The sequence below is a fragment of the Lactuca virosa genome, chromosome 5 (genome assembly GCF_052849685.1).
Source record: "Lactuca virosa cultivar CGN04683 chromosome 5, Lactuca_virosa_CGN04683_v6, whole genome shotgun sequence".
In the NCBI taxonomy this organism is placed as follows: Eukaryota; Viridiplantae; Streptophyta; class Magnoliopsida; order Asterales; family Asteraceae; genus Lactuca; species Lactuca virosa.
This window is the reverse complement of record NC_136430.1, coordinates 248,268,217-248,287,045: the sequence shown is the minus strand read 5'-3', so window position 1 is coordinate 248,287,045 and position 18,829 is coordinate 248,268,217. Positions and strand designations below refer to the sequence as shown.

Below are 18,829 nucleotides of genomic sequence, written 5' to 3'. Positions count from 1 at the left end.
TCGTTTTTTAGCCACCCTTCGTAAATCTTGAACTTCGCACTGAAAATTCGAAGATTGAGACTTCACTCGTAATTCATTACTCTTATCATTTTGATCCACCTTCTCCAAAATTCTAGATTCAGAATCTTGAATCATTCCAGATACTTTACTAACCATCCTGGCTTCGAATGCTTTGAGCATAACATCAAGTTCCAAACTTGAAATAGATTGACTTCCCTCCATGTCAGCTTGAGACTGAATAATTGAATTCATCTTCTTATTCAGAATCTTAAATTGCTTCATCGTCATTAACATATTGTCGGGGAAAGTTTCTTCTTCTTCATCAAACTCCAACACTTCAAATGTACCTCCAAAACCCCCTTCGTCAACATCAGTGTCCTAAGTAGATGGAAGTGGATCAGTAGTTTGAGATGAGAACAATGTAGTGATGGGTTGAGTGAGAATGGTTTCAAAGGTGGGTGAATTGGTAGTGTTCGAAATAGGAATAATGAACGGAGGTAAAGAAACAAGAGTATCAGAAGATGTAGGAATACCTTGAGTTGTAACATAGATTTCTTTATTGGACTCTTCTTCACCCATGTTGACATTTACATCCGTATTAGATACGTGTGTATTGATGTCTGAAGTTCGAACCTCCTCAATAACTGACTCCGTTAACAGAACTTCGGGTGGTGTGACCTTAGTCTTCTCAGGAGTAGATGTGGATTTAAGAATATTAGCTTCTGGTGTTTCAGGAACATTCTCCCCTTCAGATAATTCCTTTTGAAGAACCAACTTTCTTTTCTTTGACTTCTTCTTTGTAATACGTGAAGCCACATCTTCATCTCTTCTTTTCTTTGAGGAAGGAGAAACAGGAGCTGGAACCTCACGAATAAGAATTCCTTGATGATTCAGATATGGTTTACGAACCATAGTAGAGGAAGACTTAAACGAAACATCTGAAAGCCTTCGTGAGCCACGAGACTTCTTCTTAATTCTTCGAAAAATACCTGATTTTGATGGGATTGTTTCCTTTGCTTGGTCATCAATAACAGGATTGACCGGCTCAACCACAAAAGTCGAAACTTGTGCTTCTGGCTTCGTCTATTTCGGTGGTGATTTCTTTTTCTTTGGCTCCTGAACAGGTTTCTCAGGAGTAATTGTTGTATCCTTCTTTGATTTGCGAGACTTCTTCGAAGGACTAGCTGTTTCTTTTGGCAACAACTTCCCAGACCCATCATCAGGATTGATTGTTTCTAAATACTCCATAAGAACCAAGTTTGTTGGATCAACACACTGTAACATTGCATCTGGAATTCTTGCAATGTGCATAAAGATTTCAGCATCATCAGTAACCTCCTTCGGAAATTGATACTTCATGAATTCAGTTGTTTCCTCATCAGTAGGCACCGCAATTCCTTCTTTGGCATAGAAATATCGAAGAATTAAACTCCAATACCTTTCACACGAAATTCCTTGAACAACATTCGTGTTTTCTACACTTTTCTGAAATTCCTTCCACAGCTGTGTAGAATAATCCACAGTGATATCATAGTACACACCAGCTACCATTGCATAAACCTCCATTCGACCTTTATCCAAGCCAACATGGCGACCAGTCAAACATCGTAGAAAGATTCCGAAGAGAAAATTCCAAACAGTCGGAAGTCCAGACTTCTTGAAATCACTGATCTTGGTGAGTGGGGGTTGATGAACCATCTCATTAAACATGTGGATGACTTGTGCAGAAGAAAGATCAGTATAAATTGGAGAATTAGGGATATCAAGAATCTGACAAAAAATCTTCTTGGACAATCGGATCTTCTTTTCATTCTCCAGTTGGAAAGTCATGATATCCATTGCTTTGCTGTAAGTAGCAGTGGATCCTGGTTGTGAAAGCCATGAAAGTGGAACAGCAAAGGAATTGAACATGGCAGTCGAAAGAACAGAGCTTTTCAATGCAACTACCAACATCTTCAATTTGTCTGGATAAAGAGAAACATCATCTTCAACTTGATAGTTCGTGCCTTGAATCTTCATTATCGGGTGGGAAGTAACATCATCAGTGTTTTGTGAGTGAACAACAATATCAGCAGAATTGGCCATGATTAGGGTTTGTTGAAGCTTTGAAGAACAATCGAAAATTTTCAGAGAAAAGTTGGGAATTTTACGTTTGAAAGCGTAAACTGATAAAACCCTTTAATTCCCCTTTTATATGTAACCCTAGTGTTTGAATTTGAAGCGGGACTGGCATTAAATGAGATCCGATGTGGCACCTTGAATCTCACACCACTCTGCCGATAAAGTAGCCATGCGTCAAAAAGTAGCTGTCATATCACCTAGAAACCCGAACTGAATACAGAACGTCTTTTCAAACAGTCTGATCGTTTATCTCAATTGAATTGTAACCGTCACCAATCTTCGGATGGAAGTAAGGCTTTTTCACTTTTGGGATAAAAAGCGAAGTCATGTGCCAGATGTTTGAAATCATCAGCCTGAGTTGGTATTACTCAGAACCTCAAGGATTTCGTGAGTGCAGTGTGCCAAAGAAAAGATAAGAAGCAAATTAACGAAGATTTGGATCTGTGATGTCAAAAAAAAAATTCGACACAAAAGCAAATAAACCCCGGGCAAAGGTTGCTTCGTTAATTATCAAGAGAGATAATCAACTGCTTGTGTATGTTCCCGTGAATTTCAATCGAATACTTATAGAGAAGTATCGAAGGGATTCTTTTATAAGGCTTCGTGGGTGGTTTACAATTTCGTTACATATTAACCTAAACATAAGGTGAGTAATTGTAACCGAAATTACCTGTTTGACCAGTGTAGTCAGTGACAAGTATGCTTTGAATTATTTTGAAAGTGACTTCGAAAGCAAATGAAACTCACACGGAAATCATATTCATGAAAAAAAATTGATACTGAATCTTGTTGGGTAACAAACATCGTAGGCTTCGATAGTTTGATCAAGATTACTCATATGAAATAAATATGATTTGGAGTTTCGAAAAGTGGTACTGAAACAAATGTTTCGTGAAAACTGGAACATAGTTTCCCGTCAATTCCTTACAAAGATAGAATTTTGGGTTTCACTTCCATCACGGCCTCATGATGTCAGATCATTAACATAGAGTTTTGACATGTCTAAATCTTGATAGGTTGAATCAAAGATCTCTTGGACATATGTCTTCGTGTGTGAAAGTGTAAGAAATTTGGTGATTAAAAAGATTGGTTCACCAAAACACTTGTGCCTCTGTTATGATTGGACCAAACAGATAACTCTTAACTCATTTTGAGAAGAGTAAGATAGCTCATTTGACTAATGTGAATATAAGCCTGACTTGGGAAGAAATTTTCGTATGAAAGATTTCATTAAGGCTTTCATAAACACACATTGAGTCTATGGAGGCTTGGGTCGACATGCTGCAACATGCTTCTAGGGACAGTCTAACTAGTACAAAGTTGTCGAAATTATACCTTCCCAGAGAAACACAAGCATGACCCTTGTATAACCTTCGTGAAATTTGTACACACAAAAGACAAAGAACAAAATAACAAAAATCTTTTTAATATTTTTGATATTTTTGATATTTTTGATTTTTCGAAAAGAAAAAATATTTTTGTGTTTTTGTAAGTTTTTCAAAAAGGAAGACAATTAACAAAAGAAATTTTTTTTTTAATTTTGTGATTTTTCGAAAATAAAATGACAAAACAAAAATAAAATCTTTTTGTAGTTTTTGATTTTTCGAAAATAAAACTAAGATACTAAAGAAAATTTGGAAATCTAACGAAAAGTGTTACCCCAAACCAAAATGCTCAATGTAACGAAGACGAAGCATGTCGAAGCGTTGACTATGAACAGTAACCTCTGAATGGTTAATACTATCAGCCTCTGAATGAATCATGATAACCTCTGAATCGTCATATTTATGTAACACTTCGTTGTTATACACGCGAAATCATTCCTAGAACTGAACTTGGTTCGATCATTCCCAAACTTGTCAAAATTCGAACAAATGATTTTTCATCCAAAGCTTTTGTAAAAATATCAGCAAGCTGATCAGTTGTTTTTACAAAATAAACTTCAATGTTGCCATCTTCCACATGATCTTTGATAAAATGATAACGAAGTGCAATATGTTTTGTTTTCGAATGTTGTACTGGATTATGACAAATGCGTATAGCACTCTGTGAATCACAGTACAATGGAATCTTTTTCATATTAATGGCATAATCTCTCAACTGACTCTGGATCTAAATAATTTGTGATGTACAAGCAGCAGCTGCAACATATTCAGCTTCAGCAGTAGAAATCGAAACACACGTCTGCTTCTTCGACTGCCAACTAACCAACTTTCCATCCAAAAATTGACAACCACCACTTGTGCTTTTTCGATCCAAAGTACACCCTCCTAGATCTGCATCTGAAAATGCCTGAATGAAAAATCCTGTTTTCGAAGGATACCACAATCCTAACGAAATTGTTCCATTGAGATAACGAAAGATATTCTTCACAGCAGTTAAATGTGGTTCTCGTGGATTTGCTTGATACCTAGCACAATTACATACAGAAAACATGATATCAGGTCTACTTCAGTAAGATAAAGCAATGAACCTATCATGCTCCTGTATAAGGTAAGATCAACCGCAGGCATTTCTAACGAAGGTGATAGCCTTGTGCCAACCGCCATTGGTACTCTTAGCTTCGTTCTATTTGTCATTCCAAATTTTTCGAGCAAATTCCTTGTATATTTTTCCTGATTGATGAAAATGCCTTCTCTGCTTTGAAAAATGTTTAAGCCAAGAAAATTATTGATTTTACCCATCATGCTCATTTCGAATTGGCTTTTCATCAAATTTTCGAATTCACTAGACAAAGCAGGGTCAGTAGATCCAAAAATAATATCGTCGACATAAATTTGAACAACCATTAGATGATTCCCAACTTTCTTTCGAAATAATGTGGGGTCAACTGATCCTTGTTTAAATTTCGACTGTTTTAAGAAACTGGTAAGTGTTGCATACCATGCTCTTGGTGCTTGTTTTAACCCATATACAGCTTTATCTAATATATACACATGATCAGGCTGCATTTCATTTACAAAACCTGGAGGTTGTTCTACGTAAACAGTTTCTTCGAGTTCACCATTGAGAAAAACACATTTCACATTCATTTGATAGACATCAAAATCCTTGTGAGCTGCATAAGCTAAAAATATTCGAACAGCCTCGAGTCTTGCGACAGGGGCAAAGGTTTCTTCATAGTCGATACCTTCTTGTTGCGAATAACCTTTTACTACTAAACGTGCTTTATTTCGTACAATATTTCCATCCTTGTCGGTTTTGTTTTTGAAAATCCATTTTAACCCGACAATCGAAACATTTTCAGGTTTAGGAATTAATCTCCATACCTTGTTTCCATCGAATTCAGCCAGTTCAGATTGCATTGCAACAACCCAATCTGAGTGTTCCATTGCAACCTTAACTGTTTTTGGTTCAATTTTCGAGATGAAAACATTGAACATGCAAAATTCTTGATGAGTATTTAATACCTCAGACTTTGCACGAATTTGAGCTCTTGTTAATACTCCATCTTGAGGATTCCCAATGACTTGATCTTTCGGATGAGTCCTTGTCCATTTCTCCAACGGTGGGTATGCTAGATCAAATTCCAAAGGTGCATCTCCGTACATCTCTTCATGTTCAGATCCTGCAAGAGAAAGATTATCATTTATTTCGGAAAATTCATCATTTTCATCAAGACTTATCAAATCATTGTTATTTCATTCAATTTCAACAGAAATATCATTCTGATGCTCCCCCTCAACTAGATGCTCCCCCTCAACAACTTCATCCATTCTCCCATTCTCCCCCTTGAAAGAATGCTCCCCCTCAACCAGAGTATTCGAATCCAAGTGCTCTCCCTCCACTGGATTATTATGCATACTTTCGCCAACTCCTGGAGAATTCGTTGTTGAATTATCATCTACAATATTTTGAGGGATTTCCAAGTCATCGGTATGCTTCGAAGATTCAGAGTGATGATTATCATTCGCATGAACTTCAGCATCCACAGCCCTGTCAGGAATACCAAAAATTAAATCATAATCAAAGTCAGATGAATTTGATTCTTCAGTTTCATCAGATGATTCATTAATAATTAGTTTTTGTTCAAATTTCTTTTCAACTTTTTTGACATAATAATCATCAAAAGTAAGATTGAATGTCTCTTCGACTTTTCGTGTGCGCTTATTTAACACTCTGTATGCAACCGAATTGTGCGGATATCCCAAAAATATGCCTTCGTCAGCCTTAGCTTGAAATTTTGAAAGGCTATCTTTAAGATTCATTATAAAACACCTGCAACCAAAAACATGGAAGAATTTGACATTAGGTTTTCGGTTATTGATGATTTCATACGAAGTGATATTGAATCGAAGATGAATGAAAGATCGATTTTGAGTGAAACATGTTGTCGAAAGTGCTTCAGCCCATAGATATTGAGGAAGATTCGCATATGTCAACATAGTTCTTGCTGCTTCGCAAAGTGACCTATTTCGTCTTTCAACCACACCATTTTGCTGAGGTGTATAAGGCGAAGAGAAGTTATGCGAAATTCCTTTTTCTGTTAAGTACGAATCCAGCATTTTGTTCTTAAACTCATACCCATTATCACTTTTGATCTTTCGAACATTTTTCTTCAGACTCATCTCAATTTTCTTGATAAAATCAATCATTGTTTGAGCGACTTCAAATTTTAACCTGAGAAAATACACCCAAGTGAATCGTGAAAAATAATCAACAATAACCAAAATGTATCGTTTCTTGTTGAGAGTTTCAATAGTTGATGGTCCACAAAGGTCAATGTGAAGAAGTTCCAATGGTTCCACAATTTTCGAATCTATCACAATTGGATGTCCTTTTCTGTGCTGTTTCCCTTGTTCACAAGCTGCACACAAGGTATCATTGTCAAACTTTAGTACAGATAAACCTCGAACAAGATCATCAAGTACCAACTTATTTCAATTGCGAAAATTTAAATGTGATAAACGACGATGCCATAGCCAGCTGATGTCTGAGGAAGCTTTCGAAAGTAAGCACACTGAGGGTTTGCCGATGATCGGTTTGATATCAAGAGTAAACATGTCACCATGTCGTTTAGACTTGAGCAAAACTTCGTTAGTTTCAACATTCGAAATGATGCTGCCTTCTTCGTTAAACACCACTTGATTGCCAGTGCCCACAACAAGTTGTGAAACACTTATCAAGTTATGTTGAAGACCTTCTACATAAGCAACACGATTAACAGTAAACTTTCCATTTGTGACTTTGCCATACCCTTTCACCTGGCACTTGTGATTGTTGCCGAACTTCACAACCCCTGCATTTTCCATGCTTCGAAAATCTCTCAGATTTTCCTTTCGTCCAGTCATGTGACGTGAGCAACCACTATCGATATACCATTTCTCATCATATTGCTCGTCACATAATACCTGCGATCAATGAAAGAATTTAGGTACCCAAGGTTGTTTGGGTCCTTGGAAATTAGTTTTGAAAACAGAATGAAATGCAGAACTTTTAACCAAATCACAAACTTTAGTTTTGAGACTATCAACTAAGTCCACATCACTAGGTAAAGGAACAGAAATATAAGTTTTTGTTAGTTTGGGATTGTCACTGACACATGCCTTCGTCTTTTTAGATTGTGTATGATCATCCTTTTCTTTCGACACCGGTTGCCAAGTTTTTACCGAAACATTCGAATCTTTTGAAGATGAGCTTTCAGTTGACGAAGTATTCACATAATGCTCATAAGCGTCGTGAATTTGTTGTTGAGAATATTTCCTTGATTGATACTTTCGTCCTTTTCCTTCAAGCCAATGATCGATGTTTTTGTCACGAGACAACACTTTTGTGTACGAAACTTTTAAGGTTTGTTTCCCTGTAGGATTTGGAAAATTCGGTTTTTGTGGGACGAAATCAACATTTGATTTAGGTCGAAATGCCATAGCGTATCGACTTCCATCATTGTTTCCGACACTTATATTTTGAGAAAATTGATGTTGAAATTTTTGTTTTTGAGAAAACCTTGTTTGTTGATTAGACGAAAATCGTTGTGTTGATGGTTGATTTTGAACACTCTTTGAGGTATTATTGTTATCTTTAGAAAATGATGAGTTTGGAACTTTCGAAGAATTTGTTTTTGGATAAAATTCAGATTTAGTTTTATTTGTTTGAGCGGGATTTATCTTTTGATCTGAATGAATTGCTGAATGTTCTCAACAGATTTAGTCTTTGTGTTTTCAGTCATTTTCAATGTCAAACCATTTTGTTTCTTTTGAAACTCCACGGTTTGCCAAAAAATCTTCTTTCTTGCTTGTCTTTTTGAAATTGCATTTTCTTTTGAAAAATTGTCAATTTGTTCTTTAAATTCTTTGGAATTTAATTTGACAACAGTTTCATTTTCTACAACAACCTCTTGTGTAACTTCTTTCACAATTTTCGATTTTTCAACCCATTTGCGTTGTGGTTTTTGTCTTTGAAAAACATATGAATTCTTTGTTAGATTATTTTCGACAGTGCTTTGATTTGAAAAGAATCCTTCGTCTGTTGTTTTCTTGTTGTCATCTTCGACCATTTTGTTGAATTCTGGTTTAATGTTCTCAACATTTCCAGTAGTGACAAACACTTGATTTGGAAATACAACATCTTCAGTACACTTGAAATTTGGATACACCACTTGATTTGTTTCCAAATAATGGGCTCCTTTTTCAGACAACACTTAATCGAAGTTTTCAGTGTTCTCAAACACTTGATCAACAACAACACGTGGAATTTCAGTTTCTTTCAAATCTTTGTTTGATGAGACCTTGTTGTGCGAATCGTCTTCATCATTTTTATCATCACTGCTATCCATTTGACTATCTCGGATATCCACAAACTCGGGATCACAAACTTTCGAAGTTGAAGGTTTGTCAGTGTCAATCTTAACCATCAAATCCTTAAGTTTTTCTTTTCCTTTAGATTTTGATGCAACATTAATGACAGACAACTGAGAACAATCAACATCCTCAATATCACTAATTTCGCTAATATTGTCAGAGTTATCTTCAATATCGGCAAAATTAGATTGAGAATCAGATGTTGAATTCTCAGTCTTTTTCAAAATTTTGATTTGTTCTGATTTTGTCAACGTATCATTCACAATGTTAACTAATTCACTTGAATCAAGACATTCGTCAATTTTGACAATTCCATATGCATATCTATCATCAGGAATTTTATCAAACTCAGCAATATTTTTCTCACAATCATACGAAATATTATCAACCTTTGCTCTCTCATATGCTTGAAAAGGTAATAATTTCCTATGTTGTTCCTTGCTAATTTCACACGAATGATGCAATGTAGTTAACTTGCCATATAAACATTTAGCAGAATTGCAGTAGATATTTCGTTGAGCTAATAAGAGTTTTACATCACTAGACAACGAATCTCGATCACACATAATATTTGTTATTTGCAATTCTAAACGTTCTATCTTGACAACTTTCGAATCTAACTTCTTCTGGGTCTCTAACAACTGATTGCTTAATTTCTTATCTTCATTGCTAGCAGAAACAACCAAATTATCAAAATAAGCAACAGTATCATCAAAAGCAACAATTTCAGGATCATATGCACTCAAAGGAATATTGAAAGATTGAAGAATATAACGTACCTTAGTTGTCACTGGAGACTTATCAGCAGACTTTGACACAAAGCAACGGCCCGTTACCTCTTCGTCCGAATCTTCCTATAGCTTCGCATACATGGCTCCGTGCGTAGGATTACGCATTTCTTCATCATCGGAGCTCGAAGACCAAATTTGATATGTGCCATCATCCTCCTGTTCACCTTGAGCCACCAAAGACAAATTTTTCGACTTCGTACGCACCTCTTCTAATCTCTCCACATAATACGCTTCATCCTTTACTCTATTCTTTTTCTCATCCTTCTTACGAAGCATGCAATCATTTGCTAGATGATTTGCTCCGTTGCAATAATGACAATCCATACCAGAATCTCCTTTCAGTTTCTTCTCTTTCTTCTCCTCAGCAACCTTTCCATCATTCTTCTCATACTTCTTCTTCTCCTCTCCAGCAGCTTTATTCATGAAATTACCTTTTCCCTCACTTTGCTTCATCTTCGGAACGAACGGTTTCTTGAAAAACTTTTTGACTCTATTGTTTGAATAAAAAGCTACTGCCTCATCATCCGAATTCATGATAAACCCCTCTTCATCATCAGAATCACCTTTTTCGACTGCTTCCTTTTCAGTCACTTTAGAGACAAGTGCTAATAGACCTCCCAGACTAAGCTTCGACTCTTCTGCTATTTCATTTACTTCACTTTCGTGAGTTTTCAGTTGATTGTACAAATCATTTAGAGAAGAAGTGTCGAAACTTTGCTGATTTTTCACCATCATACTAACACTCCTCCATTCTTTACGGAGTCCCATAACGAAGATGAGATTGAATTCCATAGCAGTCCTCGTGATTCCATATCGATTGCATTTGTAGATTAACTCATTCAGTCTATCATAATAGCATTCAATTGTTTCACCATCTTTTTCCTTGAACTCCTTTAATTCAATCAAACATTGCTTAACTGAATTTATTTTTTTCTTCTCACTTCCCTGAAACTTGTCTTTGAGATTATTCCAGATATCTTTTGCAGTTGTACAACTCCTGACATAGTTATAGAAAACTGGAGGCAATGCACCGCGTTACTCTCTTATGCATATTTTCTCAAGTTTCTTCAATCGATCAGTTTGATTATCAACACTTGAAGTTCCAGACGATGATCCAATTGGTTGCACAATTGTCGGAGGATTAATATTCCCAGAGATACATGACCAAAGCTCTTCATCGATTCCATTCAAGTAATCTTGCATCCGATCCGCCCATTAATCATAGTATTCAGGAATAACCATAGGAATCTTAGTTGAAGATCCTAGCAAGTGAGAGAATGAAGTCATCGAGTTGAAATTGAAGTTCGCCATTGATGTACGAAAGAAGATTTTTGAGAATTTATGAGAAATCAAAGAGAATTTGAAAGCAAATTGCTGAATTGAACAGAAATATCAAGTAGAATACTCGATTCAACAAATCAGTTGCAGAATCGAATCACAACTGGAGATCTAGAACGCTTTTTCACGTCAAAAGGTGCGGAACTTTTTGAACCAGAAATTTGATTAAAAAACCTTTTGAATCAGAGTGAAAATCAGATCGCAGATGATGATTCCTGCTCTGATACCAATTGATGAAGTGTAGAATCAAGTATGAATCAAATCAGAGTTAAACGAATGTAGATTGAACACACGATGTAAATATGATCTGGTTTCAGCTCTATTATGCTTTCAAATGTTATAGAGAGAAAATAGACAAGTTCATAAAAAGACTCTTATCTAACTCTAAGTAATGTCCCTATTTATAGGAAACATGAAAGCACACAAAAAATTACAAGGACTAAACATCTAAGCTTCGTTACATAAATGCCTTGTAAAATAAACTTAGGTCTTCGACATATTACAACAGATCTTCGACCCTTACAATAGCAACCATCCTATAACCAGGATACCGATCTAACTGATCTCTAGCATAGCAACCATCCTAACCAGGATGAAATCTAACATAGCAACCATCCTAAACCAGGATGAAATCTAGCATAGCTACAACATAGCAACCATCCTAGACCAGGATGTAAATCATAAAGGGTCGGCCTTGGTGCCGTATACCCTGTTGATATAGTGAGGATAACTCACCTCACAATGTCACACTGAAGTGATAGGCTCAAACTCTCGAATAACCAACACGAACTCCACCACCTATAGTCACCATAAAACCCTTTTCCATAAATTTCCAAATTACCAAAATACCCCCAGAGGTCAACTGGTCAACCCTTGGTCCAAGTCAAAGTCAACAGTCCATGCTGACCCGACTCGTCAAGTGCAGTTCACCGACTCGTCGAGTCCTTCCTGAACTCAAGAAGTCGTGAAATCCTTGGTTGACTCGTCGAGTTTCCCTGTAACTCGCCGAGTTCATACGTGTCCAAAGGTTTGGGAAAACCCTAGCCGACTCGCCGAGTCTTTGACTGGCTCGCCGAGTCCAAGGAAATCTTCAACGGACTCGCCGAGTTGTTCATCCAACTCGTCGAGTAAATGGCCATCTTCATGTGGCTCGCCGAGTTGACTATGCAACTCGCCGAGTCCCTTCAGACCTTCTTCCATACAGGTACTTTTAAGCCATGTAACGACTCCATATTGCAGATCCAAGCTTCTAAGGCATGTTTATCACGTAAAGTTGCAAACTTTACGTGCATGCAAGGCCCTAGAGACTCTAAATGACCAATCTAAGCTTCTAATGGAGCTTTACACCTTAGGAGAGTCTCATATTTTCAAAAGCTGGAAGCTTTATGGACTTAGAGACCCAAGAGAGTTCAGATCTGAGGTTGCAACCTCAGATCTTAGCTTAAACATAAGAAAGGCTTCGTAATAAGCTAGAAAAGCCCTAAAATCCACCCAAAATAGATCTAGAATGAAAAGGGGGTTAGGATAACAGCTTAATACCTTCCCAAAAGATGCCCACTGAAGTAGACCTTGATTCCCACTAGTTCCTTGCTTCAATCCCCTTGTTTTCCCCAAGCTCTTCTCCCCAAGAATCCTCTTTCAATGCTTAAAACACAATGGAGTACACACACACACGTATTAGGGTTTTGTTGAGCTCTCAAGGGACTGTAAAGAGGTTGGAGGAGGCTTATGATTCTTTAAATAGGGTGCAAACCCCGGGATTTAGGGTTTCATCTGCCAGCTCCTACTCGTCCAGTCCCTTCTTGGACTCGGCGAGTAGGTCACTAAAATATGTGGACCCAACCCGCTGCTACTCGACGAGTAGGGCAACCAGCTCGTCGAGTAGACCCTGAAAACAAGACAATTCTTATATTAATTTAATACCTGAGAATCGGGGCGTTACAATAATTTTGTGAGCTTCTTTCAGTGGGATTTTGACCAAAATCATCTTCTTGGTTTTTGATTTTTGTGAGTGATGTGTGATCGGTATTAGGCTCTGATGACTCATTATTTATTTTCGGGTAGGCGGTTGATCTTAATCAGCTGGTGTTAGCCAAAGATCGGGGCTGGAAGAACCATTATTGGTTTCAAGAGTGTAAGGGTGTGTGTCACGAAAAGGGTATTGACACTCTACAAATTTGACGCCTCTTGAAACACCAATTTTCTTTTCTTTTAAATCATACACACGATAACCCTTTTCCTCGGTAGATAGCCAAGAAAAACGCAAGGCCTCGCCCGTTCTTCAAATTTATCCTTTTCCCTTTTATTCTCTTTTATATAAACCAAGCACCCGAAGACTCTCATGATCATAAGTTGGTTTTCGATCAAATAAAAGTTCACATTGTGTTTTGTTCTTCAGTACTTTGGATAGAAATTTGTTTATGCTATAGGTGATCGTTAACACGCACTCTCCCCAAAACGTTATTTATTATGATATATGTGGTTGTTTATGATAAAGGGAATCAGATTTATCTCATGCCATCTATCCAATTTCCTCATCTATTTTAATCGTTATCTTAGTTTCCTATTCTATTTAGAACTAGCTGTCTCCTATTAGATGTCTTCTATTAGTTATCTCCTATTAGCTGTCTCAACATTGTTAGTGCTCGTTTTAGTTCATACGCACGAGGAACACTTTCTTTTCCAAACCGTTCTTCAAGGTATTTCCAAACTTCTTGGGATATGTTAGCATATTTAACATTGTTTCGTATCCCCTTCTCCATCACAGTTGTCATCCACCCCCGTATTAGGAAATCACAATGTTCCCATGCCCCTAGTTCTACGTCGTCTTCTGTTGGTTTGATTAAGGTTCCATCAATGAAGCCTGATTTATTCTTTGCTAAGAGAAAATCCTTCATCTCCCTTGCCCAGTCGACATAGTTGTTGTCGCTGAGAACTTCATTGACATGGATGGGTAGTCAGTAGGATGGATGTAGAAGGTGAGGCAAGGTCTGATGATGGATTTTTGTTAGAAGAGTTGTTGTCGTGTGTTTCTCCTCTTGTCATGGTCGTTTAATAGGTAAGGTATCCTGCTCTGATACCATATAAAAATTGAATATAAGTTTTAAAGTATTCTCTCTTATTAAATGATTAACCTAAAAGGGGCTATATATAATACGTGAAAGAGTTGTAAACAAAATATGAGACAGCTAATATGAGAAAGCTAATAGAAGACATCTAATAAGGGACACATCTAATAGGAGATAGCTAGTTCTAAACAGAATATGAAACTAAGATAACGAGTAAAATAGATGAGGAAATCAGATAGTTGGCATGAGATAAATCTAATTCCCTTTAGTATCCAAGTTAAAGAATGACATTATAGAAGACTTATTTTCTTAGTATGAGATTTAGTGAAGATTAGAACTCTTGAAATCTTAGGGATTATCATGAAAGAATCTTTAGTCATTACTTATGTATTATGACATTTTCATACTCGTGTAGCTTCTTTATGGTTTTGATGGTCTTTATAACCCCCGTTTTGGACATAATTTCATACTTGCATGTTAGTACCAATGATAGAATATGGGGTGTTACATGAAAAACACACCAAATTTATCGCTCATCATCTCATATCAACTTTCGCTTACCATTAAAAAATCGATTTCAGCAAAAACTATCACATTTTCAAAATCAACATCCCATTATCATCTTGACTCATCCCATCCTCTCTTCTAATTGTTTTTAGTGCATATCAGATACGGTAAGAGGAGATGATGACGAAGCTTTTGACCAAATCTACATCGTCAAGTGTAGTCAGATCAGATCAGGATCCATGTTGCCAGGTGGTTTTCAGACAAACCCATGTCGTTAAGGCTTTTGGGTTGGGGGTTGCCAAAGAAGGAGGCTAAACGATAAGGAGGAGCGGTGGATATGGGTAACGACGGTAGTCTAGTGGTTTCCCGACCAAGACTAACATAAATAAGAGGTGGTCGTGGTTCTAGGTGATGATGAGAGAAGAGAGAGTGAGAGAGAAAGAGCGGGATTACAGTTTTGTTTCAGAAATCAAATTAGGTAGGGTGGGGGTCGGGATTGAGGTGGACCCATTTTAGTTTAAATTTTTTAAATAATTAAGAAATAATAAATAAATTAAAAGATAAATTGTTAAGGACAACATAATCATTTAATATTTGAAAGGGACAAAAATCATAACAAAAACCAAAACAAAAGAACGCCTATTAAAAAAGATAGAAAAAATGACACATTAGCTCTATGTTGTTTTACACATTTACCCATTGAGTCCCTTAAATACTTTGTTGTGACCTGTCTTTTTAGTCCCTCTAACCTATATTAGCCGGTTTGATGTTCCACGTATTCATTTCCTCATTTAAAAGTCAAAACACCATTTGTTCTTGTCTCAAAATCCATTAAAAAATAAAAAATCGGAGACACACCCTCAAAATCAAGCCCTCCCTAAAACAACAAATCATTTATGGAACTAACTCCGGTTCAATTTAGTCATAGTGGTTATCTGCTTGGCGTTAATGGTGGTTTAGCTACTCTCTACTTCATGAGCAGACTGAAGAAGGTTTACCTTGTTGAATTCTCTTGTTACAAACCTGATGGCGAAAGGCAAGTACTCAGATTCAACTTCAATTTTGAATTTTGAGCAACACCCAAATGGTTGTATATGAATAAAAAGTATCTAATCACAAACAAATAGAACTGCTTAAAAAAAGTCAGTGTGTCCAAATTCATAGCAGCTTTTCCATCTGTCTTTGAGGTCTCCTTCAATAAACAAATCGACCAGAAGAAGATAGGATAAAGAATGACGCAACAACAGATGAGACTACCAACAAGAACAATTGGTTCCATGTTACCAAATTCTGAATGAATAGCCCTGTTTCCCCAATTACTATAGAAGCCATGTTTGCTAAAACCTGAAGCGGTATTACAATCATTAGAACTTTCTTCCCCTTCTCTTGCCAGAATGGTTTCAGGAAACAACCATCCAGTACCGATCAACACGATCACGGTGAATAAAAGCACCGTCTGCAAGAATTGAAACGTGTAAAACAGTACAACCCATCCCATCCATGGGTTGTACCTGTAATTTTTATCTTATGTTTCTCCTCCGCCGCACATAGTAAGTTGAGTGATTTCACGATCAGCAACACGGCCATCAAGAAATGGATCCGATGAACGGATCCTATGTTGTTAAAGCATTCGAGAACCCAGAGAACTAGGAAACAGATGTAAACGATGAATAAAAGTAAGTAAAAGGATGGGAGACTTCCAGCTCGACGTTGATTTCATCATCTGTGAAGAGTCGATGAAGTATCCAAAGATAAATAGTCAAAATTGATTTCCTAAATAGTCAAAATTAGCTTCCAAATTGATTCCCATTCACTGTAAATGGCCCGATTCAAAGTCAAAGGAGGAAATTTTCAAAGGAAGAAGTTAAAGTCAATTTCTTTGTTGAGGTGGCCAAGAAGTTACCGGCTTACCCCTTCATTTCTTCAAAAGGGACCAATTTGATCCGACAAAAATAAGTTTACTCCTTCATAAAGCACGAACAATATTTAAGGGACTCAATGGGTAAATGTGCAAAACATCACAGGGCTAATGTGCCATTTTCCCAAAAAGATATTAACAAGCAATTTACCACAAACCACAAGGATGATTTATGTAATATATTATTACTTGTATAATTGGAATTATTTGTTGAAATTTAAATCCAACAATTGGCATCATCGTTTTATATCAAGTGCTTAGTCTCGTGTGTTTTAATTATTTTATTAGTACTTTTGATTATTTGCAATATGATATCTGCAAACTTCGTGTTTGTGAATTATGATTTTTTTTTTTCATTTGATTATACTGTTTTTCTTTCAATAATTGGTATCATAATTGTTATTGATGCTTGCTTACAAGTTTGATTGCTTATATTATTGTTGGTGCATAATCGATTGATTCTTTAAATCTCAGTGTTTGGTTCAAATGATAGCAAACTGCAAATTACATAGATATCAAATCCGAAACGGCTCCATTTCGGAATTGATGATCATTCCATGATATACATAAAACTTGAGTAATTAACATTAACTCTAAATCATTTAGTGATATTTGTGAACATCCCTAACATTATTGAGCATTTTCTAATAAACAATTGGGGATTTTCAATTTAGCTCCAATCCCCCTCGAGCCTATCAGAAAAAGTAGCTGAACTATCGAAATCAGTTTGAACTTAACCTAAGATCTTCAAAACTCAGCCCGTTTGTAACATCGTCATCAAATCATAAAAGAGACTAGAGAGTGACTAAAAGGCCTCCTTATAATCGAAGTGGTCCAACTTGGTGATTTGAAGGCCCTTTCCGTTTGTTTGCCTTTCACAAGTGATGTCAACTTTTCATCATCCAACAACCTAATATTCCCAAAAGCTATCTTTTTTACAAATAAAATGAATTATATTAATATTATTCCTAAAATACTTTTAGTGTCTTTTTGGAAACGAAAAGACAACGATACAAATACTTGACATGTGTTTTTATAGTTACGTATCAAACAAGTAAGACTACAAAACAATTGTGGCAAAATGGATCTTATTCTATTCTGAAGAGACGTTACTCACTTTAAAACTATAAACGAGATTTTTTTTGGAGTATTAATGTTCCTAGAATAGATTCAATTCATACACATGATGGGAGCATTTGGTGAGACAAACAATAATAATTGTTGTTTTATTTACGTCATTCACATTCATCATTCAATGACAAACAGAGTATAACATTTGTTGTTTTGTCTTGAATAAAAAATTAGTCATAGCTTACAGAGATTATAGTAAATTTGTCTACACGGAAGAAAAGACAAATTAGATAGTGTTTGATATCAATGGAATTTATATCATACGACAAAGTTTGCAACATTTTGTTACACACAAAACAAAAACAAAAACAAAAAAAAAAAGTGTTGAATTTAACATACAATAGATTGTGATGGTTATGAATAGAATAAAATTTGCAATTTTTTCTCCCACCAAAAAAGGTGGGAGAAAAGTATAATTCCATTTATTTTTGTATTATAGTATCCTACTTTCACTTCTTTCTATTACATCATTATACTTCTAATATTTTTCTACTTTGAAATCGGATCTGGGATGGCTTTAATTTCGCCTCCACCATTAGAAGATTCGTAAATTACCAACTGTTTCTGGGAATAAGCACAAGAATGGGTATTTTCGTCGCTTAGTTGAACTATCCAATCAATTTGAACTTGACCTAAAATCTTCGGAAATGAGCATGTTTGCAACCTCATCATTAAATTAAATCAGAATAATATAATAGAGAGTGACTAAAAGGCCTTTTTATAAGCAAAGTGGTCCAACTTAGTGATTTCAAGGCCCTTTCCGTTGGTTTGCCTTTGACAAGTGATGTCAAATTCAAAACATGTACTTTTTTGGACCACATTCTTTAACCTTCATTGCTATTATATTCAAACTTTTCATTATCCAACAACTTAGTATTCCCAAAAGTTATCCATTTTACAAATAAAATGAATTATATTAATAAAATTCCTAAAATACTTTTATTTTCGATGATACGGATACTTGACATGTGTTTCCATAGTTACGTATTAAACAAGTAAGACTATAAAACAATTGTCACAAAATGGATCTAATTCTATTCCTAAAGAGACGTTAATCACTTTCAAACTATAAACCAGAATTGTTTAGAGGATTTAAGATTTCTAGAATAGATCCAATCATAGACAAAATGGATCTTATTCGATGGGATGAGACTT

The 18,829-nt window shown here is 36.0% G+C and overlaps 1 pseudogene; it reads right to left on the bottom strand.

Annotated features, from left to right (window-relative positions):
• Window positions 1–15,267: 15,267 nt before the first annotated feature.
• Window positions 15,268–16,338, bottom strand: LOC145113319 (protein CANDIDATE G-PROTEIN COUPLED RECEPTOR 7 pseudogene; annotated as a pseudogene).
• Between the last annotated feature and the right edge of the window lie 2,491 nt (window positions 16,339–18,829).